This window comes from Adiantum capillus-veneris, chromosome 15 (genome assembly GCF_014529385.1).
Source record: "Adiantum capillus-veneris isolate H3 chromosome 15, ASM1452938v2, whole genome shotgun sequence".
In the NCBI taxonomy this organism is placed as follows: Eukaryota; Viridiplantae; Streptophyta; class Polypodiopsida; order Polypodiales; family Pteridaceae; genus Adiantum; species Adiantum capillus-veneris.
In genome coordinates, this window is record NC_140945.1 from 123,537,072 (window position 1) to 123,564,437 (window position 27,366).

At 44.3% G+C, this 27,366-nt stretch overlaps 1 protein-coding gene and 1 pseudogene across 3 annotated transcripts in view; one reads left to right on the forward strand and one right to left on the reverse strand.

The window, feature by feature from the left end:
- LOC147441428 (high affinity nitrate transporter 2.5-like) overlaps positions 1 to 21,842 on the reverse strand; it is a 30,543-nt pseudogene extending 8,701 nt beyond the window's left edge.
- LOC147441429 (uncharacterized) overlaps positions 7,448 to 27,366 on the forward strand; it is a 49,761-nt gene continuing 29,842 nt past the window's right edge. The window contains exons 1-2 of one of the 3 annotated variants that reach the window (XM_086483073.1): positions 7,448 to 7,798; positions 7,912 to 8,163. The gene's annotated coding sequence lies outside the window, so the exon portion shown is untranslated. The remainder of the gene's footprint in view (positions 7,799 to 7,911; positions 8,164 to 27,366) is intronic. The other 2 variants (XM_086483074.1, XM_086483075.1) reach the window with 2 other exon arrangements.

Sequence of the window (27,366 nt, forward strand, 5' to 3'; positions counted from 1 at the left end):
AGAGGAATGGAAATACTTTCTCATTATGGTTATTTGCCTGGCTTTTCATTTCAAGATTTCGAGTTTTGTGAGCATTGTGTTTATGGTAAGCAAACACAGGAACCGCACAGATCAAAGAGGAATCGTAGGGACGAACGGTTAGCTCTTGTACACAGTGACCTATGCGGACCAATGCCTAGTTTGTCACTAGGGGGAGCAGCGTACTTTTGTACATTCATAGATGACTATTCTCGCAAAGTATGGGTTTACTTCTTGAAGCACAAGGATGAGGTGCTCAAGGTCTTTAAGACATTCTTGCAGCTGGTGGAGAATCAGAGTGGTCAGAAGCTGAAGTGCTTGAGAACTGACAATGGTGGAGAGTACGTTTCCAAAGCTTTTCAAGACTTTTGTGAAGCAAAAGGGATTAAGCGGGAACTTACTGCACCATATAATCCTTCACAGAATGGGGTTGCAGAACGTATGAATAGGACCATACAAGAGAAGGTCAGAAGCATGTTGTCAAATGCTGAGTTGCCTGATGGATTTTGGGCGGAAGCAGTGGCTACAGCAGTCCATTTGATCAACAGGTCTCCTAGTAGGGTTCTGGATAAGAGTGCAGTGGCCGAGATGCTATGGACAGGCAAGGCACCTTCGTATAAGCATCTCAGAGTCTTTGGTTGTGAAGCTTATAGCCATATTCCTAAGGAGTTCATAAATAAGTTAGAACCAAAGAGCAAGAAGTGTATATTTCTTGGCTACGGAGAATCGGGCGAGATGGGTTACCGGCTTTGGGATCCTGAGTCCAGAAAGCTTATTCGTAGCAATGATGTGCATTTCAATGAAGCCAAGTTTCACGCTAAGCCAGAGAAGACAGAGGAGATCAGAAGAGTTGTCTTCAGGGAAGATGGACCTAGTGCTAGCACATCAAGACAGCATGGTCAGGCTCAGGAACAGCCTATAGTGGCTAGAGAGGCAGAATCAGTTGTGGTGAGACGTTCTGAGCGTGTCTCCAAACCACCTGATCGTTATATGCCATCTCTAAATTATGTCATGCTCACAGATTGCGGAGAACCATCTTGTTACAAGGAAGCATTACAAGTGGTTGACTCGAAAAAATGGCAGTTGGCCATGCAGTCAGAGATGACAGCTCTGCATAAAAACCAGACATGGAAGTTGGTTAAATTACCACAGGGCAAAAAGGCTCTACCTTGTAAATGGGTTTACAGGTATAAGATCACCGCTCATGATAGTCAGCCAAAGTACAAAGCAAGGCTTGTTGCCAAGGGCTTTAAGCAAGAACAAGGCATTGACTTTGATGAAGTCTTCTCTCCAGTGGTCAAGATGACTACATTGAGATGCTTTCTTGCATTGGTTGCTATATTGGATTTGGTGTTGCACCAAATGGATGTCAAGACAGCGTTCTTGCATGGTGATTTAGATGTGGAAATTTACATGCAGCAGCCAGAAGGGTTTGTTGAGAAAGGCATGGAACATTTGGTATGCCAGTTGTTAAAGAGTCTTTATGGCTTAAAACAATCACCGAGGGCATGGTACCATAAGTTCCACCAGTTTATGCTTTCTCAAGGCTACAAACGTAGTGAGTTCGATCACTGTCTATATACAAAGAAGGCTAAGGATGGCAGTTGGCTGATCCTTATTTTGTATGTGGATGACATGTTGATTGCCGGCAAACACTTGGAAGAAATTTCAGCTTTGAAGTCAAAGATGGCAAAATCGTTTGACATGAAAGACATGGGTGAGGCAAGTCATATACTTGGTATGCGCATTGAGAGAGACAGATCAAAGAAGTTGATTTGGTTATCTCAAACAGAGTATATTGACAAGGTTTTGCAACGTTTCAATATGGAGAAGGGAAAGGCATTGAGTGTTCCATTGCCACCATATGTGAAACTTAGCAAACAAGATTGTCCTATGTCTGAGGAAGAAAAGGCTGAAATGGATAAGATTCCATATGCGTCTGCAGTGGATAGTTTGATAAATGGTGCAAAAATGTCACTTATTAATAAGTTGATGAACTATTAACAAGAGGTGAGTCACATGCACATAAATACGTAGGTTGAGGACTAATGCAACTGTATGGGAACACTCTGTACAGTGTGAGCTTTGTCCTAAAGTGTGAGTCAAGGAGAGAAGAGTGGAATTATCCCACATGCTGTGCAACAAGGCTGTAGAGCTACTTAAAGCTCATTTCATGAATGAATAAAAACAACTCTATTTTGCACTACATGCTTGTCTATGCTGAGCCTGTGTTAAGCTAAGTCAATACTCAAGATTGTGTTTATGAGTCCAAGCTAATTCTATCTTGGAACCTAATTCACTTGAGTGATAATCTTGCTTACACACACACTCACACACTTGCACTATGTTTCTCTCTCATCCACCCTAACTAGCAGTCTACTACAGAAGCTGAGTATGTTGCAGCAAATGAGGCATGCAAAGAAGCTATTTGGCTTGGTAGATTGGTTGCAGACTTGGGAATCAATGCAGATATGCCAGAGTTATATTGTGATAGTCAAAGTGCTATACAATTGGCAAAGAATCCAGTGTTCCATTCGAAGACTAAGCATATTGATGTGAAGTATCACTTCATTAGGGAAGTACTTGAAGACAAGCAGATACAACTGCTGAAGATCCACACCAAGGACAATCCTGCTGATCTACTCACAAAGGGACTTCCAGGAGAGGGCTTTGTGCATTGTCGTGAGTTATTGGGCATTGGATAGATGGCAGCCATGTAAATCTTTGTACATTTATGTTCATAGATTTACAGTTACTTAAAGTGCCACATTGGACTTTAAGTGGGAGGTTGTTGGGATTAAAGCCCAAGTGGCCTCTTATGCGGATATGGCCGGCCGCCCGCCTAACTCACTTACCTCTAACTCTTTGTATATACTAACATATTCTTTGTGAATACTAAGGATTTGGGAGATAACCCTTCTAACATCTCTCTGCGTACTGTACTGTGTAAGCTCACTGTGTGTGTGTGTGAGAGAGAGAGTCGACCCACGCTCCGCTTCGCGACTTCACTATGAACTATGTCATGTTGACTGATTGCAATGAACCTTCATGTTACAAGGAAGCAGTGCAAATGAAGGACTCCGGGAATTGGCAATTGGCCATGCAGTCAGAGATGACAGCTCTGCATAAAAACCAGACATGGAAGCTAGTTAAATTACCATAGGGAAAAAAGGCTCTACCTTGTAAATGGGTTTACAGGTATAAGATCACCGCTCATGATAGTCAGCCAAAGTACAAAGCAAGGCTTGTTGCCAAGGGCTTTAAGCAAGAACAAGGCATTGACTTTGATGAAGTCTTCTCTCCGGTGGTCAAGATGACTACATTGAGATGCTTTCTTGCATTGGTTGCCATATTAGATTTGGTGTTGCACCAAATGGATGTCAAGACAGCGTTCTTGCATGGTGATTTAGATGTGGAAATTTACATGCAGCAGCCAGAAGGGTTTATTGAGAAAGGCAAGGAAGATTTGGTATGCCAGTTGTTAAAGAGTCTTTATGGCTTAAAACAATCACCGAGGGCATGGTACCATAAGTTCCACAAGTTTATGCTTTCTCAAGGCTACAAACGTAGTGAGTTCGATCCCTGTCTATATACAAAGAAGGCTAAGGATGGCAGTTGGCTGATCCTTATTTTGTATGTGGATGACATGTTGATTGCTGGCAAGCACTTGGAAGAAATTTCAGCTTTGAAGTCAAAGATGGCAAAATCGTTTGACATGAAAGACATGGGTGAGGCAAGTCATATACTTGGTATGCGCATTGAGAGAGACAGATCAAACAAGTTGATTTGGTTATCTCAAACAGAGTATATTGACAAGGTTTTGCAACGTTTCAATATGGAGAAGGGAAAGGCATTGAGTGTTCCATTGCCACCATATGTGAAACTTAGCAAACAAGATTGTCCTGTGTCTGAGGAAGAACAGGCTGAAATGGATAAGATTCCATATGCGTCTGCAGTGGGTAGTTTAATGTATGCAATGATTGCTACTCGCCCAGACATTGCATTTGCAGTGGGAGTAGTAAGTCGATACATATCAAACCCAGGCAAGAAACATTGGGAGGTAGTGAAAGGAATATTGAGATACCTGAAAGCTACAAAGAGTATGCGCATATGCTGTGGGAGTCAGGAGCTAAGTGTAAAGGGTTTTACAGACTCAGATTATGCAGGTGACTTAGACAACCGAAGGTCTACGTCAGGGTATGTCTTTACATTGGCTGGTGGAACAGTATCATGGCGTTCTAGATTACAAGATTGTGTTACTCAGTCTACTACAGAGGCTGAATATGTTGCAGCATCAGAGGCATGCAAAGAATCAATTTGGCTTAATTGACTAGTAACAGATTTGGGAATCAAAGAAGAGATGCCTGTGTTATATTGTGATAGTCAAAGTGCTATACAGTTGGCTCACAATCCAGTTTATCACTCAAAGACAAAGCATGTGGATGTGAAGTATCATTTCATCAGGGAAATGCTCGAGGATAAGCAACTTCAGCTTGTCAAAGTTCACACCACAAAAAATCCTGCTGATCTACTTACAAAAGGACTTCCCTCAGAGAGCTTTGTGCATTTTCGCAAGCAGTTAGGTGTAGGGTAGTACATCTCTTGTATATTAGCTTGTATAGTAGCTTCTCTCACACTTAAAGTACCACATTGGACTTTAAGTGGGAGGTTGTTGGGGTATAAGCCCAATGTGGTCGCCCAGATAAGTGGACGGGCCGCCAGGTATGTACACATATTATTTTGTAAAAACCTAATAAGAACTCACTATGCTCTACACATTATAGTAGAGCGAGTTCACCATATCGTCGTGCTCTTCTTCTCTCACTCTCTCTTGCGTCGCACTTCTGCTCGTACTCCTTCAGCCTTGCTCTTTCTTTCTCTACCTGCATAAGCTTTAGATCCCTATGCTCTACACCCCACTTTAAAAATTCTACATTTTTAAGCTCTATAGCCCTTTTTACAAATTTAAAACTGTAGATCCTTAAGTTGTAAATCCCACTTTAAAAGCTTTAAAGTTCTAAGTCCTAAAACTCTAGCGTCTCGGGGTGACCCTCCCCTTACTTGTAGATCCATGTAACATTTTCACTTTCTTTAATTCAAAGTTTTACCTTCTAATTAAAAAAAAACTATAGATCCTCATTGGATCATTGAAGACTTTACTTTAAAAGTTCTACATCTTTAAGTTCTAAACTTAGCTTTAAAATCTCTAAAAATAAAAATAAAAACTTTTTAAAGGTTAAAGCCCTAAATGATAAATTCCTTCCATAAAGTTTTAACTAACAAAAATGTCAACTTTAGTCTATTACCTCAAGTTTCAAGGGGTGAACCAAATTCTCAAAATGAAAAGGTGGGTAACTCAAATTTCAAAATGAAAAGGTGACTCTTGGGATTTGTGGAGCCTCTAAGGCTTTATCATTTAACATGTACACCTAGGCGACCCGGTTTCATTTTTTGAGATGGGCAATCAGTGCTCAGAGCACACAGGTAGGGCCGCAGTTTGCTCGTATATTCACTGCAATATCTGCCGTTCCAGCACGGATAAATAAATTGAAGTCATGAAGGTGGGGTCGTGAGCGGTCAAGGACTCGAGGCCTCTCGAGGGGACTGTGTCTCTTTCGCGCAATATCTCTCTCTCTCTCTCTCACCTGTACCGCCAACGACTACAGAGCACACCGCCTGAGAGAAAGCCGGATGGAGGATTGAGTGCCACGTGTTTGGGGGGGGGAGCCGGAATTCCCTCCCCTTCTATAGATAGTATAGATGTAAGGCTGTCAACGTTTCATGCTTCCAAAGTCATTGGGCAACCCAAAATCTTTTCCTTGATATATGAGAGTTCATTTCATATTTCAAAACTCAAGACGTGTCCATAATTAGATTTACACAATTCATTTCAATGAGTGCCCACTATCTTATTTCAACCAATCAACATTTTTGACATGTCAAAAAATGCTTAAAAATACAACTCAACATTTTTCCTATTTTAGTCAACAAAAAGAGAAGGCAACGCTATAGTCGGCAGGCCAAAAAGTCTTTTGGCAAAAGAAAGAAAGTAAGTCTTTTAACTTTCCATTGTCAAAAGGTCATTCCAGCACTAATGACCCCTTCACTTTTGCACTTAAAATTATATGTTTTATAAATTGTTTTTTGAAGTGAAGCAATGAGTGACAAGTGGAAGCCCTCTCCTTCCTTAAATTTTTAAAGCTGCATTATATTTAGTACTACTACTAGTACTAGTGCTAGTGTAGATTGGTATGTATGTATGTACACACACACACACACACACATATTGCCACCTTGGCAGAAGGTGAGGGAGGAGAGTGCCACTTTTCTCAATCACAGCAATACATGAGTCACATACTACTCTATATATATGTACATGTTGCCACCTTTGGGGGAAGGTGAGGGAGGAGTGCCCCACGATTGCTTCTGTTTAGCTGTAGCAACGCGCGGGTCACAAACTAGTACTTTAATTTAAAAAGCAAAGCTTTCTTTGTGAACTCAAAAGTCTTTTTCTCCTTTCTCTTTGTGCCTCGTCTACAATGGCGAGCAAAATAACCAGCCATGAGTAGGCTTCGAACCTTCGCCCATCACAAACAACAACTTGAAATTGTTCAGCTAACCAACCCAACTCGATTGGCTTTCTGCCTGCGACTGTCACCTCCTCCTTTTAGAAAAAAAACTCATGTCCTGACTTGCGCTGCTCAGCACAGCACCCTACTCTCAATTGTGTCGGAAACCTTGCATGGAGACTAACCTTGTCTTGCGCCCACTCATGCTGGTGGCGTCACTGCCATGCATGTGCTCATTCAACAAAGGCCCTTTCTTTTTTTGCAGCTCCACAATCGGCACCCGTTGAAGATTCGCTGTGTACTTTCTTTTTTGAAAAACGTTGGTACATACTAGTGCTAGTATAGATTGGTACGCATGTATGTACACACACACACACACACACACACACACACACACACACATATGTTGCCACCTTGGACGAAGGTGAGGGAGGAGAGTGCTACTTTTCTCAATTAGAGCAATACATGAGTCACATACTACTCTCTCTCTCTCTCTCTCTCTCTCTCTCTCTCTCTCTATCTATATATATATATATATATATGTTGCCACCTTTGGCGGAAGGTGAGGGAGGAGTGCCCCACGATTGCTTCTGTTGTTTAGCCGTAGCAACACCAGGGTCACATACTAGTACTTTTAATTCAAAAAGCAAAGCTTTCTTTGTAAGTCTTTTCTTCTTTTCCTTTTCTCGTGCCCCAAGGGATCTCAGATTCTCTCTAATACAACTTTTCAACTTTTGTTCAACGTGTTAAATGCCACTAATACCTATCAAATCATATCGAGACCAGGCTGTAAGTTATATCAGAAGGACGTGAAAAGATTACTTAGTGTCTTAGATTAGCTGATTTAGATGGCCTAAAAATATGTTAAAAGGCATAATCATTGCAATGAACTTTGGTTGGAGATCAAGCTGATGACGGTGCCTCCTTGCAGATCATTTGTCAGCCCTTGGAAACCAGGCGTGCTTTTTCTGCTGCTCTAAAAGGCGTGAAAGTATGAACTTTGAAGTGAGAGTTAAACACGGAGTGCTTGTTCTCCAAATGACGGGTATCCCCAACAGTTGGGAGAGCCTTACGAGGCGCACACTCACTTGAAACTTGGAGAAACACACACACACACACACACACACACACACACACACACGAGCGCGTAGAGAAGGGACCCACGGCCTCTTCGACTCGACGCTCGCTGACTACATGATCTTTCGTTTCAGGTGATATTGTCCGTCTGATCTCCTTCCATAGCCGGATAATTTCTGAGTTGCATGCATGCATCGATTATTGAAGTTGATTTCAAATGCATGGCAACACTCTGTGCTGAATGCAGGATAAGAAATCAAATTGTTTTTGGGTGCTTGGTATGGATGGATGCGCTGCCTGAATACTCGCATGGTGCAAGGGCTGAACAGGAAATTGAGATGAACTATCGACAGATTGAAAAAGCTCTATACTATAGAACACATTTATGCACTAAACATCAATATTGAAATTGGAAATTGGCCCCTGTAGAGCACTTTTGGTCTGAGTCTGGAATTATACATTGCCAGTTGATCGATGGTATTGTCTATTGCTGATTGAGGTACACAATTGTTTGAGCTTTGCAAGTTGCTCCTTGATTCTGTTTCTGAAAGCTCATGATCCAACCATAGTTTTGTTTGTTTCCTTGTGAACTTATATGAGCAATTTTCGTAATCATCTCTTTCTGTTCTTTCTTGGCTTTTCGTATCGGACTAGGAAAGCATGATTTGTTCACAAATCAGTTTTAAAAAAACCCCTTGAAAACAACAGGGCTACGGACGATCTACATGAAAAGGAGGAATCAACGCACACCATTTACAGGGGCCAGGTGTAGCTAGCATTTTGGAAGAGAGGCCTGGGGTAGCTAGCATTGTGGAAGAGAGCCTGCTAGCAACAGGCTGCCATCATCAGCGTCTTAAGTAGGTCTCTGTTGGACAGCCGTGGGATTTTCTTGGGCAGCTGGCGATTTCGCAGCCAGCAGCAGCTTTATTCATCAGCATTCCTTGGTAACTCTTCATCCATCTGGCTCAACCCCATCTGGTGTCGTTAGCCGTAGACCCCCAGCTTGGGAAGCTACCCATGTGTGTTGGCGGCCAGTACCATGTGTGGGAGTTGAGGTGCTCTGGGAAGTGTGTGTGCGCGAGCCTGCGGACGCCATAGCTGCATCATGCAATACTGGTATCAGAGCATCGTTTTCCTACAGGGAAGGGTGCCGCTTAGTTTTTCTTCAAGTTAAACTCTTCTGTCAGATCAGCGACCCCATCCTGGCGACGCTGGCCTCAGCTGTGCACTCACGCTGTTGGCTTTGCTGCCCCTCAAAGCGGCCTTCCTCTCTCCTGCAGCCCCTTTGACGGCAAGAACCACTGTATAGCGTGCTGTAGTGCTATCGTCAGAAGTGCTCGAGCTTGGAAAACACCTATCGAAGCCGCTGCCGATTCTTTTCTTCCTCAGACGTATGCTACCATAAAGCTTTGTTTCCACTAAGTACCCACAAAGGCTTGTTCCCTCTTCTAAGGAACGCATATTTACCCCTTTGCTGCCATGTTTGTAACCTACACAATAAGACGAAGTGGGAGCACACTCGGCTGCAACCAGAATAGGTCATTAAACACAGTAATGTCTAATCAAATAAGGAGAAGACTTGCAGCAAAAAGGCGAAACTATCAAAGGTCAAGTATTTTAGCATACTTGGGTATTTCGTGCGTGTTGGGAGATCTTTCTCGCCATAGACACTTTCCATCAGAGCCACCTTTGGCGTTCTTCAAGAAGTGTTATGTATATTTGTGCATAGCTTCCTTAGCTTACTTTTTTCAGTCTTTCTCTTGAGAAGACCCGTCCTCAAAGACATGAAACCTCAATTTAATGGTTAAGAAAAGGATAGAAACAAAGATTCTGTGAAATTCCAAAAAGTCGTCCCGAAAGTTGTCTTGTAGACGTCTCCAGGAGCAATACAGATTTGATGGTAATTACTCTTCATATCAATTTGTAAGTAGAATTCTGAAGTCTGTTGAGTATATCATCGATCCTCGTAATGTGGAAATTTGTTCTGGTTCATTGTTTCTTTATCTTGGCCTCGGGTAACTCTGCAAGGTTGTTGGTTCGGTGGTGTACTACCACTAATCAATCATGTGACCTTCACAACGTAAAGGAGGTAACTCGCTTTGTACGCCTTCCAAGAAACAGTCCGTCTCTATTGCAGAAAAATCTTGTCGTTTCTTTTCGAGGTCAAACATATTTGACCTTAAATCATCATTCAGTTTTCTCAAGAAAAATCGAGTATAGAAACTGAATTTCATCAAGTACAATCACTTTGCCCTTCATTTGTCAAAGTCTCTTTCTCAACCCGATAGTCAACCACGATGTTGTTCTTGTGGTACCAAGGGATTTCGAGGAGGACGTCACTACCTTCCTAAGGGCATTATGTAGAAGTTCTCGTGCTCTAAATACCCCTGACATTGCAAACGAAGATTGCCAATGATCGGTGTAATGGCAACATCCCGTCCGGGTGCCGCTAGAATTGCCTCTGCCTGTGGCCTCAGCCTGTCGGGCGTAATTCCAAGTCGAGCCGCCAGTTCAAGAAGTGGGCCTTGGCTCCTCCATCAAAGAAAAATGAGGGCTTCCTAATCTTTTACTTTGCCCCAAGGGCGGCAAAGCTTTGTCCTCTTGTTGATCTGATTCGGTTCGGGCCCCACTCAATGTGGTATCAGTTCTGCTTTCATCTTTCCTTTTCTTCCGTACTTGGCTGCTGCTCTGTAACTCTTAAGTTCATCTTCTGGTGGTCCTTTGAGTTCTCATCCATCTCTTTCTGCGTGCACAGGTTCCGCTTTTCTGCACTCGTCTGTCCTTCTGGCTTTCCTCCCTACCTAACAGGAGAAGCAATGGCTACATGCCATCTCGAGTAAATCTTATCACTCGGGTAATTCTTCAGGTGTCTCGCCAATCTCAGGTCCCTGGAGTACTTAAATCAATTTGTTCACACATATGCCAATCTGCAGTTGACGTTTGTACTTTGTTCTGGCAAACTTGTTCGTTGAAAAAAAATTGCCCAAATCTTCATTCTTTCCTTTAGTTCCTGTGCCGGATTTTCAACCTTTTTTTGCCTTTCCACTGAGAGGTGTCATCTCTGTTAGATTCTTCACGAGAACCCATGTGTAATCTGGGATTCTTTATGGCTTTATGCTTTGTAAGACACAGAGATGAAGATGGGAGCGCGCCCGATGCGTGATGTATGAAGGGTGGGAGTGCCTAATAAGTCCGGGTCAGGACACGAAGATTCTTTCACAAAAGTCTGCGTGTGTTGCAAAGAGGATCGGATCCTCCGTAGAAGAAAAATCTTTCGGTGCTGTGATACCACTATAACAAACTTGGACACCCAAGTCTAGATTCTACTGCGACACATTAGAGATTCACTTCAAAACAGTTCACAAAGACGACACGGCTCGTCGTAGTTCCCGTGCCAACAGGTATTGGCCCCAAAGACTGGCGTCCCTTTCGGTATTTCTTTTTATATTAATCTGTGTGCAAAGTACAAAGAGAGTGTGTGGGGACTCACACTCAGACTTTGTGTCTAGATGCTTTGAGTAATGAGGCCCAACGAACTTATTTATTGGTACAAGGGGATGCTGTCACAAAACGGGAGCGTACACGAGCACTTAGAAATCTGAAAAATAAAATACTTTGCAAATGTGAGAGAAGGGAGAAGATCGACATAGTATTGGGGACCAGAAGATGGGCTGGTCCCCCCCGTCAAGAGTATTCTTTATTCAGGGAGAATTCGTATACAAGCACAAGGACCCGAGGAAACCCCTCCGTTCTGTAATCTTAGACCCGAAGGTCGTTCTTTCCCGTAAAGGGCTTAGGCACTAGGCCGTACTTTCCCGTAAGGGACTTAGGCACGAAGCCGTACCTTCCCGTAAGGGACTTAGGCGTGAAGCCGTACTTCCGGTGAGAGACTTTCCCGCAAAAAGGGAGATTCCTGCAAAACAAACCACACAAAGCAACAACTCGCAATGCGTATCAACAAATTATACCTGTCGCTCCTTGCTCGGAAAGGCGACCTCCGTACTCCGTCGTCATTGAGCACTTGCTGAATTTCCTTCGCAATGACTGCTCCAACTCTCAGCGCTAACTCCTCCTGCTGCTCCTGGTGTGTGTAAAACTGGAATGCTAACTGCCCTTTTATAGGCCCTTGCACCCGGCGGGAATAGGAGCCGAAAAGCAAAAGCCTGGCGCCCCTTGCGAGAGGAGAGAGAGAGATCGTTGAATTCAGCCAGCCTTGCATAGGCTTTTTTTGTAGAGTTTTAACGTAGGATTGCTTTTTTAAGTGACCAGCCAATTTATAAAATAAAGTGTTAACTTGTTTAAACTTTAAAAACTCACTCAGTTAGTGAAAACAATGCTACACGAACACATTCCAGGCATCCCCGGGTGCAAAACACGGCACAGATGCATTGCAGACATAGCTTCCTCGCGGGAAAGCTTCTACCCTCCTGCGAAAGTTCCTGCTTTTCGTAAAAAGCTTCTTTGAACCCATCTTTATACTTGTGCTTGCGTTCTTACGCGTATTTTCTTACTCAATTCGGATTTCCTTCTCAGTCTACGGAATGCCCCCTTTCTGATGCACCCGTCACCCATCATGTGACGCATCAGGGGCATTCGTAACCCGGCCCTTTCCATTGAACTTACAGAAACTCCTTCGCGATGTTTACCGTCACCCATCAAATGACACATCAGAGTTGTCCGTTCTTGATGGCATTTCCTGTAGCTACAATCTTTTAACAGTTCTTAGTGTACACAATAAAATATCCTAGAAATTAATCATTAAAAATAAGAAAATAGTCCGATTAGCAACATCCCTCCGGCTTCTAAATAGTTGACCTCAACTGTAGTGCTTGAACATATACCTCTAGTATCTCGGGATAAGCTGCTAATTCCTCCTGCGTCATCCATTGAGAATCTAGATTCGAATAGTTCTTAAACTTAACCAAATACTTCCGTGTTATTTTTTCGGACTTGAGGGGCCGCTCTTGATGACTTACTATCTGCTCCGGTTGGAGTATTTCTTCTGTTTCCTCAACCTCAGGAGGTTCCTCAGCACTAGGCTGACTCGGAGGCGATCCCACATACGGCCGGAGTAAACTGACATTATTGATCCTCCAATTAGGCGGTAGCTCTAATCGGAAGGTGACATCATTCACTTGCTCAGTGATCTTAAACGGCCCATAATAACGGGTAGAAAGTTTTACCACCTTCCCCTTATGAGACGCTTGTTTCTTAAGTCTTGCCTTCTCAAACTTGAGCAAGACTAACTGTCCGACTGTTAAGTCTAGATTCCTCCTGTGCTTGTCTGTAGCTTTCTTATGCTTTTCTTGAGATCGTAGAATAGCTCTCCTAACTTGCCCGTAGGCTGTGTCCAAATCCCGGACAAATTCATCTGCTGCAAAGATCTTATCCTTAGTTAAAAGGATCGGTGGAAGCAAAGGCTTACCATAGAGAATCTCAAAAGGTGCTTTCCCCGTCGATGAGTGTATGGTATTGTTATACGCATACTCGACAAGAGGCAAATATTTCTCCCAGTCAGATTGCCGGTCTGACACATCAGCTTTTAACATATCCAATACTGTGGAATTGGCTATCTCACTTTGCCCGTCCGTTTGAGGATGGTAGGCAGATGAAATATTCAACTTTGTACCAAGATTATCCATCAAGGCACGCAAAAAATTTCCGGTCATGCGAGGATCTCGATCACTCACAATAGACTTAGGCATTCCATGATGCTTAAAGATCTAGCCATATGATCTGCTTTGATCGTTTTCTTGACTGGTATAAAGTGTGCTTGCTTGCTAAACCTGTCCACAATGGTCCAGATCGCGTCATTTCCAGTTTGAGTACTAGGGAGGTCCATGATGAAGTCCATGGCAATACTTTCCCAAGGTTCATTAGGCCAGGCAATGGTTGTAGCAACCCAGGCGTCTTATGCCGATCATACTTCACTTTTTGGCAAACCAAGCATTCCCTGACATACTTATCAATGTCTGCTTTAAGGCTAGGCCAAAAGAAATATCTTTCCATTGCTAAGGTCGTAGGGAGAATACCCCGATGACCCGCATAAGGCAAAGCGCGTGCTTCATCCATGATCTTCTTTCTTAATGGTTCCGCCACACATATGGTCTGATGGTGGTAGAGATAACCGTCCCGAATGGAATAGGGAAACTCATTCTCTCCACGATGTAGCTTTTCCCAAACGGTGGAGAAGTTTGGGTCACTCGGATACAACTCCGGTAGTGCTTCTAATTCTTGGTGATACACCGAAGTGATAGCGTTCACCCTTGGCCGCCTAGACAATGCGTCCGCGACCACATTCTTACTCCCAGCCGCGTGAAGGATATGGAATTGAAACATAGACAAAAAGTTTGCCCATCTCATCTGCTTCTCAGATAGTTTCCTTTGCGTAAGAAAATACCGCAAACTCTGGTGATCAGTCTTGATCACAAAATCCGCTCCTAGAAGATAGTGCTTCCAGTTGGATAAGGCGTGAATCACAGCCATGAGTTCCTTTTCGTAAATTGATGCATGCAACTCTGCATCCTTAAGCCGTCTGCTTTCGTAGGCCACTGCATGGTCTTCTTGGTTTAACACTGCTCCGATGCAATCACCTGAAGCATCGCAGTGAACCTCGAATGGTTTCCTTAAGTCGGGCACTATCAAAATAGGTCCATGGCTTAGCAAGTACTTGAGCCGATCAAAAGCTCCTTGTTGTCTCGATCCCCATCTGAAAGGAATCTCCTTTTTTGTCAAGTCATGAAGTGGTCCTGCTACATGGGCAAATCCTCGGACAAACCTTCGATAATACGAACATAATCCCAGGAAGCTACGTACATCATGTACCGAAGTGGGAATAGGCCAATCTTCTACCACTCGGATCTTGGCAGGATCCATACTCACTTGATTGTGAGAGACTATGTGGCCGAGATAGTGTATCTCTGAGAGAAAGAACTCGCTCTTCTTTGCATTCACATGCAACTCATGCTTTCGCAATTCTTGAAACACTAGGTCCAAGTGCTTCCGATGTTCCTCTTCTGACTTAGAGAAGATGAGTATGTCATCAAAGATTACTCTCGTAAAAGCTCGATACGGGCTGAAAATGCGGTACATCATGCGATTGAACATCGCAGGAGCATTGGTCAAGCCGAAAGGCATTACCAAAAATTCATATAGTCCAAAGGTTGTGCGGAAAGCAGTCTTATGGACATCCTCAGGGGCGATCCGTATCCGATGATACCCACTCTTTAAGTCTATGCGACTAAAGACACTTGCACCTTGCAACTTATCAAGTATATCATCAATCCGGGGGATCGGAAAGCGATTCTTGACCGTGGTCTTGTTTAAAGACCTATAGTCTATGCACATTCGAAACGTGCCATCTTTCTTTTGCACCAGTAGAACTGGAGAGCAGTAGGGTGAAGCAATTGGCCGTACTAACCCTTTCTCTAGAAGCTCGTTGACTTGCTTCAAAATTTCCTCTTGCTGAGCAAGACTCACCCGATAAGGGGGTTGATTGGGAGGCGAGCTACCCGGTATGAGATCTATGCGGTGATCTTCTGGGCGTATCGGAGGTAGTTCATCAGGGAGTGTTTCTGTGAAACAATCTTTGTACTTTTCAATAAATTGAAAACGCTTAATTTCCAGACTAGAGAGTGAATCCCCACTAGTTTTATCCCTCTCACGTGCAAAAATCAAGTAAGCAGAAACACACTTCTTCATTTCTTTCTTAATGGAGATATGGCTTACAATTGGGAACTGCCAATCTCCTACATCAGCATGAATCTTTATTTTCTTACCCCCATGATCAAAAGTGAGGGTCTTTTCCACATAATCGGGGACAGGTGTCATGTGGAAGTGCCATGGCATACCCAAGATGATATCACATCCCTCGATGGGTGCCATCAAAAATGATTCGTGGTCCTTGTACTCACCAATCCGAAGATTGAGCTGTCCTTGCACGGGAGTTGCATTGGTTGTCAACCCCTCGAATGCCGAACCGGATGTAACCGGTGTGCCAAGCTGAGCCGGGGTGAGGCACAAACGTTCCGCAGTATCCAGGGAGATGAAGTTATCCGTGGATCCTGGATCATAAAGAATCAGTACTCGTTGGTTGTTCAGAGACCCCCAGCCCTTCAGAAGCTGACGCTTCCCTTTCTCCGTTTCTGTGTATCCTTGAACATCTGGAATAGAGTTCGAGCTTGGTGGAGCGGGTTCCTTCCTTGCTTTATCTTGCCTCGTAGAGGCTTGTTCTTGCCGTTGCTGCTTTAGAGGGCAGTCCGGCTTCATATGTCCTTTCTCTCCACAGTAGAAGCATCTTCCTTCCTCTCTGAAGGTTTGGAGTTGAGTAGGAGAGAGATACTTAGTTCGCTTGCCATTGCCCTCTGGCTTCTTGGAATGATCATGGTCCCTAGATGGAGGACATTTTCTTCCTTGGCCCCCTTGGTCATCGTAGACCCCTCTTTGTCTCGCACGGTAAGTGCTATGCTCCATTTTTCTGGGCGTCCCAGTTGAGTGCAAATCCTCAGCAATGATTGCTGACTCCATCATCCTCTGAAGAGTGTCATGCGGATACACTTTCATACTCTTTCGAAGCTGTGGTTGGAGACCCGCTTCGAACTTTCGTTTCTTTTCCTCGTCGGCAATCTTCATGAAGGGAGTGACCTTCAGAAGAACCGACCAATACTTGTCCACATAGGTCGTTACTCTCTCATGTTCCTTCTGGGCGAGCCAGTCCCATTCCTTCCGTATGTCCTGCTCGAAGTCAGGTGGAAGAAACTGTTCATATAATTCAGATTTGAATCTCTCCCAAGTTCTGGCCTGAGAACCTTCCAGAATCTTGGCTAACCACCAATTATTGGCCGTTTCCTTGAGGTGCATCCCCACATGGCGCAATTTGGATCTTTCTGTGAAGTGCCCATTGGTAAAGGCGACTTCAAACTGTCTGATGAAGGACAGTGCTTTGGAGATATCTCTCCGTCCGTTGTAGGTTTCGAACTTGATGTCCTTGTCGCCCGATTTGAAGACTCTCATGCGATGTTGAGACTTGCGACCATGTTTCTTGAATTGAGGCTTATCTTTAGGTTGATGTAGGGTAGTAGTAGTAGCGGCTTCCTTCTTCTGGCGAGAAGATTGAGAAGTAGAAGTATAATCAGGGGAGTAAGATGGAGATGTCCTTGCTCTCGTCTAGCAAAGAGAGCGCTTTTTCCTGGCCTTTCCTTGGAGTAGGCCGTTCATTCCGATCCGACGATCTTTTGTGCACCTCGGCACGTTCTTCTTCTCTTTCTTCCTGTGGTCTCACGCCAACAGTGTGGTGTGGATGCCCGGTTGCATCGGTTCCATTCCTTCTCTTCATTCCGCCCAAGATCTTTTGGACATCTGGCAATAGTAAGACTTGTTGCAGATCCGCAAGCTGAGCTCGCACTTGTCGAAGCTCCTCTTGAACGCTTCTCCCTTGGCTCGACATGGTTCTTCCCGTTCTTCCCGGAATCGTCCTTCTTTGCAGAGAAAGAGAGGAGTCCGAGCTCTGATACCACTGTCACAAAACGGGAGCGTACACGAGCACTTAGAAATCTGAAAAATAAAATACTTTGCAAATGTGAGAGAAGGGAGAAGATCGACACAGTATTGGGGACCAGAAGATGGGCTGGTCCTCCCCCCCCCCGTCAAGAGTATTCTTTATTCAGGGAGAATACGTATACAAGCACAAGGACCCGAGGAAACCCCTCCGTTCTGTAATCTTAGACCCGAAGGTCGTTCTTTCCCGTAAAGGGCTTAGGCACTAGGCCGTACTTTCCCGTAAGGGACTTAGGCGCGAAGCCGTACCTTCCCGTAAGGGACTTAGGCGTGAAGCCGTACTTCCGGTGAGGGACTTTCCCGTAAAAAGGGAGATTCCTGCAAAACAAACCACACAAAGCAACAACTCGCAATGCATATCAACAAATTATACCTGTCGCTCCTTGCTCGGAAAGGCGACCTCCGTACTCCGTCGTCACTGAGCACTTGCTGAATTTCCTTCGCAATGACTGCTCCAACTCTCAGCGCTAACTCCTCCTGCTGCTCCTGGTGTGTGTAAAACTGGAACGCTAATTGCCCTTTTATAGGCCCTTGCACCCGGCGGGAATAGGAGCCGAAAAGTAAAAGCCTGGCGCCCCTAGCGAGAGGAGAGAGAGAGATCGCTGAATTCAGCCAGCCTTGCATAGGCTTTTTTTGTAGAGTTTTAACGTAGGATTGCTTTTTTAAGTGACCAGCCACTTTATAAAATAAAGTGTGAACTTGTTTAAACTTTAAAAACTCACTCAGTTAGTGAAAACAATGCTATACAAACACATTCCAGGCATCCCCGGGTGCAGAACACGGCACAGATGCAATGCTGACATAGCTTCCTCGCGGGAAAGCTTCTACCCTCCTGTGAAAGTTCCTGCTTTTCGTAAAAAGCTTCTTTGAACCCATCTTTATTCTTGTGCTTGCGTTCTTACGCGTATTTTCTTACTCAGTTCGGATTTCCTCCTCAGCCTACGGAATGCTCCCTTTTTGATGCACCCGTCACCCATCATGTGACGCATCAGGGGCATTCGTAACCCGGCCCTTTCCACCGAACTTACGGAAACTCCTTCGTGATGTTTACCGTCACCCATCAAATGACACATCAGAGTTGTCTGTTCTTGATGGCATTTCTTGTAGCTACAATCTTTTAACAGTTCTTAGTGTACACAATAAAATATCCTAGAAATTAATCATTAAAAATAAGAAAATAGTCCGATTAGCAACAGATGCCCAAAAGCAGAGCCCCAAAAATCGAACTCAAAAGCTTTTGAAACTCCAAAAGCTTCTAAAAATTCAAAGCATAATGCCCAAAAGCTTCTCAGCGTAATTTTTGGAAATCCGTACGGCTGTCAGCGCAAAAAGCGGAACGTCTGTACTGCTGTCCGTACGGCCTGCCACGTCAGCATGTCAACACATTTTCCGGTGGGATATCCGTTGGCCTGCTGCCACGTCAGCCTGTCGACGCATTTCACGAGAGTCCGCCAAGTCATCAGTTTATGACAATTGCCATATGGTGTCTGTGCTCTGCCTCACTCTTGGAGAAGACAATGATGTCGTTGAAAAAGGTGCCCACAAATGACCTATACTCTCGAAAATCCTGCCTGTCATCGTATTGAACACTGCAGGAGCATTTGTGAGACCGAAAGACATCACCAAATACTCGCACAATCAAAAGGACGTCCTGAACGCGGTCTTGTATACATCTCCAAGAGCGATCCTGATTTGACGATAGCCACTTTTCACGTCGATTCTACTGAAACATGTAGAACCTTGTAGCCTGTCCATATATTATCGATCTTGGGTATTGGAAACTTGTTCTTGATGGTGAGTTTGTTGAGAGCCCTGTAGTCAATGTACATTCTCCAAGATCCATCTTTCTTTAAGACTAATAACATTGGTGAACAATAAGGTGAAGTACTGCTAGGCTGAATGAGACTCTTGTCTAGAAACTCTTTCACTTGGTTCATAATTTCCTTGTTTTGGGCTTGGCCTACTCCATAAGGTGGCCAGTTCAGTGGCATGCTGTCGGGAATCAAATCAATGGTGTGATCTTCGAGACGCTGAGGAGGTACTCTCCTTGTAAGCCTTCAGAGAAACAATCAGCCTAAGCTTGCAAAAATTCTTATTGTTCCTTCTCAAGGTCTGACAAATTTGACGTTTTCTTGTCATCTTACTCATGTAAGTAGATCAAGTAAACAAATAGACCGGATTTTATTAATTTGGAAATGGCCGAAGCCGATACAAGTGGAACGGACTCCCTTTAGTTTTACACCATGAATTATATCTCTACCCTTCTCATTCTTCAAATTTGCTTTGCCCTGTAGTCGACCACAAAATTGTTCGTGCCCTAAATACCCCCGACAATGCAACCGAAGTTTTCCCATGACAGGTGTAATGGCAACATCTCGTCTAGGTGCCGCTAGAATTGCCTCAGCCGATGGTCCCATTTCCTCTGGCGTAATTCCAAGTCGAGCCACCAATTCAGTCGAGATGAAGTTGGACTTGGGTCCTTTGTCGAAGAAGATGAGGGCTTATTGATTTCGTACTTTGCCGCACGCTCTGCAGAGCTCCATACTTTCGTCCATTTGTTTAGGGTCCGTCTCCACAAAATCTGCTACCAGTTCTGCTTTTGTCTTTCCTTTCGTTGCTCGCTCCTCTGTTGCTTTGGAACTCTCTGGCTTGTCCTCTGAGTGTTCTTTAGGTGTTTTTTTGGGGCACCTGGCAAGTACATGCCCTTGTTCCCTGCAACCGTAACTTTTACTCTCTTTGTAATATTCGGTGCGTTGCTCTGCTGATAATCGAGGTCTTAAAAGGATTCTTTTTATGTTGTTTTCCCTTCCCTAGGGTAATGTTGTTCAATTCTTGTCCGGTCCGAACTGCTACAAGCTTGTCTGTAGGGTACATAAGAGTGCCCCCGTGCATTGCAAACCCTTGTTTGGTATGTCCCATTAGTCAGTGCATGGACTTGGAAGTCTGCAGCAGACAATAATCCCGTATCTCTTTAGGTAGCCTACAACAAAATCGCTCAATCTGCCGCTTGAAGGTGATTTTCTTGAAAGAAGAGGCCGGTGGCAAAATATCCCAAAATCTTTGAGAGTAGACATCCTCCTTGGTCATCCTTAGATTATTCCAGCTGTGATCACATCGCGTTCGTATTCCTAGGTGAGCCATGAAGAAGTGAAAACTCACTTGAACTGTAGCCACTTCGTTGGTGCTTCCCTCCGTAGAAGTAGGGTAGACCACTAGGTTTGTGCGTTCCCCTTGAGGTATGACGCCGCCCTCCGGACCTTGGAATGCTCTGAATAGCATCCTTCAGAGTAAGCTATGTCAAACTGTTTGATAAAAGCGAGGGCCTTGTGGGTATCCTTAAAGCTGGAAAACGTATCGAACTTTAATGCTTACCCACCCTCCTTGAAATTCTTGGGCTTTTTGCCCTTATCCTCGAGATCATAGTACTAGTTGACTTTGTATAGGTACTCTCTTTGTTGCAAACATCGGCTCATCAGAATCCGAGCTCTCGTAGGAGGAAGAGTCCTCATCTGAACCGTCAAAGTACTTCCGAGATCTTCTATTTGTTGACTTTGTATAGGTACTTTCTCTTTGTTGCAAACATCAGCTCATCAGAATCCGAGCTCTCGTAGGAGGAAGAGTCCTCATCCGAACCGTCAAAGTACTTCCGAGATCTTCTGCGGGATCTGCTCTTCTTTGCCTTCTTCTTGTCTTTGCTATGTCTCTGTCCTTCTCCACTTCCTGCTCTTTCTATCCTTTGTCACTAGAATCAAAGGAAGAACTCTCCGAACTGTCAGAAGAGGATGACGATGATTTGGAAACACCCTCGAATCCAGACGTTCTTTGTCTTTCGGCCATTCTCAAAAGTAGATTTTCGACCCAAGTAGCTAGGATAGTCTACTGCTCGACTCTGTTTCCACGGTTGCCTCTTGGTCTTCATGAGTCTGTTGACTCGCCGTTCTACTGCTTCATCGAATTCATCCTTTGAGTACACTCTTTTAAGTTGGTGCTGTTGGTGTAGTTGTCTTCTTCAAAGATGACTTTAGAGGTGAACGGATGGCGGTACGCCATCGAGAATGCATCTCGTCAAGTGGGTGCTTAGTCAAAAATCTGCACCTCCGATCATATACCACATGCTAGAATCTTCAAGTTGCTACGGAAAGTCCAAAGAACGGGACAACCATAGCTATTGAGAAATCAATTGTCCGATGATGAAGAACCAAAGAATTCCACCAACCACCATATTCAATGATGAACTGCAAAGTGTATCTGAAGGAACTTCATTGGAACTGAGAGTGAAACTGCGATTAATCTTCATCTGTCTAGAACACATCCCGAGTAGATATCACCCCACTCTCAAAGTGAATCGGGAACTAACATCCTTCAGAAAGGAACACACATCAATATTGAGAAATAAAAAATTTCGCATACCTTGAATTATTGAAGCATCTGTTGAGCACATGCATCGACCTGTTGTTGATGCTGCATCTGCATTCTTTCATATTCGATAGGTGGAGACGGGCTGTACTCTTCTAAATCTTCAGAAAGTGGTCGATGTCCGTTTGAATCTCCATTATTCTCTCCCAAACTTGAGAGGTCGTGTGCCACAGTTTCCTCCTGGCTGGATTCTTCAATTGAATCCATGTGTGCTGCAAGTAAAGGGATCGGATACTTCGTAGAAGAAGAATCGTCTGAGCTTTGATACCATTGTAATAGACTTGGACACTCCAAGTCGAAGATCTAGTTCATTAAGTTTTCTCTCGTGTGTTGCACTGAACAAAACTAAGAGAAATGACACGGCACGGCGAAGTTCCACTCCTAAAGAGACTGGCCCCAAAGAGTGGTACCCCTTCTCGGTATTTCTTTATTATTATGCTTCACAAAGTACAATGTCCCATAGTTACTTGGAATGGGAAATCGGAACGGGGAACGCGTAACGGCAACATGCGTGAAATGCCATTCCTTGTTTCGGAAACTCACGTTTGAAACACGGAACGGGGATCCGGAACGGGAAATTGGGATAGGAATGGGGAACGGGGACCTGAAAATGGCCATTCCTTGTAACTATGTAATGTCCGAGGGTCCTCTTCTCTCAGGAATGAGCTAATGCTAGGAAAGAGGCCCTTGCAATTCTTATAAAGGCCCTTGGCCAAAAGCAATACATGAAAAGCATCAAGTCTAAAAGCATCTGGCCCCACAAGCTATCTCTACAGGCTGCTAGCATGTTTAACAGAAATCCATATAGCTGCCACATCATCAGCTCAAAACGCGGGGTCCGTACAACTTGCCACATCATCAACGCATATTGCAGGCGTCCGTACAGTTGCCATGTCAGCACGTTGATGCACCATCTTTGAGTGTGTGAGAGTGGGTCTATTTTATTTCAAGGCCTAGTGTCCCTAGGCCCCATCAGACAGGGCCCCATAAGTTGGTGGGAACTGATCTTTGAAAATAGGCCCCTCGGCAAGACTTTTAAGTTAACTTCTTCGCTAGGGTTTTGACCCCTCTCTCTCTCGAGTCCGGCCTTTAGGTCCCATGTCATCACTTAGTGACACTGGAATATGTGTCATACATGAGTGTTGTAGGCACCTGACTCAGAACCTTAGAGTGAGGCTTCACAAAGGTCCCATTGGGTGTACTAAAAATAAGAGCACCTGTAGCATGAAAGTGAGTACTACGCTCTCTGTGAAGTGGGGTCACCTTTGTGAAGTATTTTGAAGCCTCACTCACTCAAGATAGTAAAGGCACAATAGACAAACAAGATACACCACACATCAAAGTAGATGAACACTAGAGAACCTAAGAGAATACACAGGGTTCCGACTCTAGACTAAGAATGAGATTGAAACTAGTACCAACTTTGAGGAGATACTCACTCAAGATGATACCACACTTAACTCTAACCGACTTAGTGACTAGTGACTCAGTTTACTGACAAGATTGATCACTCCTACATCCATCCGCTGAAGATATATCCCCTTAAAATATCTGAGGTGTAGTGTGGTTGCAACTGTAGCTTCCAAAGGCTGAGAATAAGATAGGTGTGGGCCAACCAGTCCATCTTCCGGTACCTTGGTCCACATGGCTAGACGTTGGTCCTTTGTGCGCACGGCTAGGTCTTGGTCCTTAGTCCTAAATTGTACAAAAATGATTGGAGTGCAGAATTGTTTAATGCCCTCTTGTCTAGAGTAAATTGCCTTTTAAACATGGCGTTCTTTTGTAAGTAATCTATTTAGAACGGCCACACACACACACACACACACACACACACACTTTTTTTTTGTAAATCAGTTTGATTAATTTATTGGTGGGAAACCTCGAAGCGAGGAAAACTTACCGAAAGGGTAATATACAAGGGAAAGAACACATAATTGTTTGGCTGTATAATATGGCTAAATGCATGCATAGGAAAGCTGATGGTCCTCTGCAGTGATATCACCAACTTCCATGGCGAACCGTAAAGATTGCTTGCGAGAAAGCTTGAAGAACGGGAGGGGATCTGCATGCATGTGATGGAACATATAGCCATTATGCTGACGCCATAGGGTCGAGTAAGCCCAATATCTGACCCACACAAAGAAGAACGCGAAATGCTGTAATGTCGGCGGTGAGAAAATGCCAAATGCCCAGAACCTTTTGTGGAAGACCATTCCTGGAAAACGGAGCCGCATATAAGCGGATACGTGGCGAAGGAAATCTCTAGTAAAGCAGCAATCCCACAAGAAGTGGCAAACATTCTCTTCCATAGTCGAGCAACGGACACAAGAAGGAGGGCGGATATGACGTGCGCCCTAAGAAAAGTGCCGACCGGGAGCAGACCAAGGAAGCAACGCCAAAGAAACAGTCGCTCCTTCAAAGGCAAGTGGCTTTTCCATAGAGTAGAGATAAGCTTCCTCCACCAGATATCAGATTTATGCATGTGCCAAAGGGCATTACAATGATCAGCAAGCTTTGGCAGTGTTCTGTATCACTCAAGGAAAGAACCACAAGAATCACAAGAATTTTTTTTGCTTGTTGCGGTCGCACGAACCCAAGTTCGCTTGGGGGTGTCGATTCCTAATCATGTTTTTGAAGAGTGACAGGACTCCCAGGAAAGAAGGGCTTGTCCAGCCTCCCCTTGTGCCTCTTTTCACTCATTGAGAGCAGACCGTGCACTTAGCGGCCGGCCAATCGATGTGAGGTGGGAAAAAACAACCTTGGTGTGAGCGCAAGGCCGCCAAGGGGTGCACCCGCGGAAAAGAGCAGAACTCGGGTGAAGAGAAGATCCTTCTCTAACACAGATTGCAAGCGAAAGAAGAACCTCAAGAACCCCAAGAACCAAGACCCACAAGAACCCAAGTTCCTCGTGAACTTAAGAACCCAAGACCACAAGAACCCACAAGCACCCACGACTTCAGTGGATAGTCATCACTCGTTGCGGAATGGCTACTTCGCTTGGAGGTGATGAGCATGAGAGAGGCGAAGAAGAATTTTCCCCACGAGGAGGTTTTTCCGACCCTCCCCCTTCCTCATCTACGTCAAGGGTTGCACTAACTCCTATGGAGGCTTTCGACAAGATGGTGATGGACATGAAGTTAGACCGCGAAGCACGAAAAGCAGAAAGAGAAGCAGACAGAAAGGCCTACGAAGAAGAAATGGCAGCCATAGAGCGTAATTACGACTTGGAAGAAAAAGAAAGTCAAGCCAAATTTGATCACGAGAACTAAGCAAGAAAAGAAAAGAGCGACCAACACATGAAAGAGTTCTTGCGACTCTTTTCTTAAGTGCAGGCGAAGATTGAACGGATTCAGAAGAAGGAGACTCTCTCACGCTCTTCTTCTCCAAAGCATGACACACAGGATTTGCATGATGATAAGCATGCTGACTTGAATGATAATGATGAGCATGATGATTTGCATGATCAAGATGTGATTTCTCACAAGCATGATGATTTGCATGACCAAGATGTGATTTCTCACAAGCATGATGAGTTGCATGACGAAGATGTGATTGTTCACAAGAAGGATGATGTGTTAGTTGAGACTTTCTCTAAGTGAAGCTAACCTCATTGCAAAGACGATCAATCACAAAGAACCGATCTTGGCTCTCAAGTTGAGGTCCAAAGAACCCGCATAGGACGATTCGACTAATCAGGAAGAACCGATCTTGGCTTTCGGGCCTAGGTCCAAAGAACCATTACCGGAAGTATTATGTGTTCGCATGATTCATACGCACTCATTGTTCGAGTGTTTCATTCGTGATCGGTTCTTGTATTTTTGTTAGCGTCTCTATGTGATCCCTTTTCCTAGGCATGCCATATTGTACGTTGAGCACGTTCCACTCATGAATGAACACGAATGTATGCGGATTGCTCATGAAAAGCTGAAAAGTATGCATTCAAGGAAGTCACATTCCATGTCTCTTCCTTGGCATGACACATTTGCAGAAAGAGCACATGAAAGTATGAGCACCAGGCATGGGCATTTCCGTTGTGAATTGCCACATTTGATTTTTGTAGATCAGAAGAGAAAGATTCGATCTCATTGTTTCTGTGTGTGTGGTGAACTGTTTGTCACTCTGTCTCTTTGTTCATGTACATTGCATGCACAGTCTTTTAGGAAGACAATATTTTTTCCAGTCACTTTAAATGGAATAGGTATGTTCATGTTTTTGTGTTGGAAGTGGTTTAAGGAATTTTCAGCCATGGAGATTCTTGAAGAAGAAAGAAGCATGACACTCGACAAAGTTGAAGCATTGAAGGAGCCAGACAAGACTTCGTCGCTTTTGGCGCGGCCCAAAGAAGCAAGCGTTGCAGACCTTTATGAAGTTCAAGTACCGCACGACCGACACATCGGAGTGGGCCGGCGAAGAGTCCCTTCCAGGATTCCGGATGCTATTGGCGATCTCCCTCGACGCCATACAGTTCGGTACCAGTACCTCACTTTGAAAAGGAGGGGATGTCACGTGACACATCCAACCCTATGTGTCCATGGACAAGCTACAACACGACAAGGGTTCAGTTCTGTCAAGCCAGTCTAGAATAGGAAGTGATCTGGCACTTTTGTGAATCTGTTCGCAGACCGTGCATGCCCAGGCACTTAGTGTAGATGCATATCCTTTGGCTGCACACAACATGATCATAAGCATTCCCATAAGAATCCATCTTCTTCAGGAGAATTTTCCAGTGCATTTAGCCTATTTTTCCTATTTTTTACATTTTTCACTAGTTACTTTAAAGTGACTTTTGTTGGAAAGTAGGTAGGGCAAATTGAGTAAGTTTGTATATAAGCAAACCTAGACTAGCACTAACTGGCAGAAGAGGCAGCAGGAGCACCTTGCTCAACAGGCAACTTCTCAGCAAGACCAACCCCTGTGACAACTCTGGCGTTTTCTCTCAACAGAAGGCCTAGCGTTTTTGCACCAGATCAGCCAGCGTTTTTGCACTTGCAGATTCCTGGCGACAGTAGACAACAGATCAGCCCTAGTGTTAGCAGATTCCCACAGCAACACAACAGATTTTCTAGTGTTAACAGATTTCCCCGCAAGGTCAGTTTTCAGCCCTAACGTTTTTGGTTTGCAGAACAACCTCAGCGTTTTTGCAGATTATCGCGACAGAATCAACCATAGGATCAGCGTTTTCAGTTTTCAGCCTTTAGCACTCGCAGAACAAGTTCCGAACCTCGTAGATCTCACCTTCCCGCAACAGTTCCTCGCCGCACAGTGGGATCCATCGAAGTTTGCAGTTTCAGCCCGAAAAACGCAGATTTCAGCATCTGCGTTTTCAGCGCCTCGTTGTTGCATCGTCGCCATCGACATCGTCACCAACATAGAGTCATAATTTAGCAGATACAAGATTTGCAGATTTCAGCCCTTAGCGTTTTCAGATTTCAGCCTGTCTCGTCGTCGTCCTCATCGTCGTCGACATCGACGGCAAGTCCAAGCATTGTAGAGATTTGTGCAATCATAATTAGACCACTCTCTCCATAGAGAGTGGGGCCTTCGGAGGAGGGTTTTACAACGTCTCTGGTGTCGTATTCTCTTCTCTATCTCTCAGTCTCATGCACTTCCATTCACAGTGTCCATTCACTTTGTTCGTGTCCATTGCACTCTCTCATTAAAGGAACGGAAGGCTCTCCCTTCCATAAGAACAAAAGGAACCTTGAGCACAGTTTGGAGCACTCATCTTGAG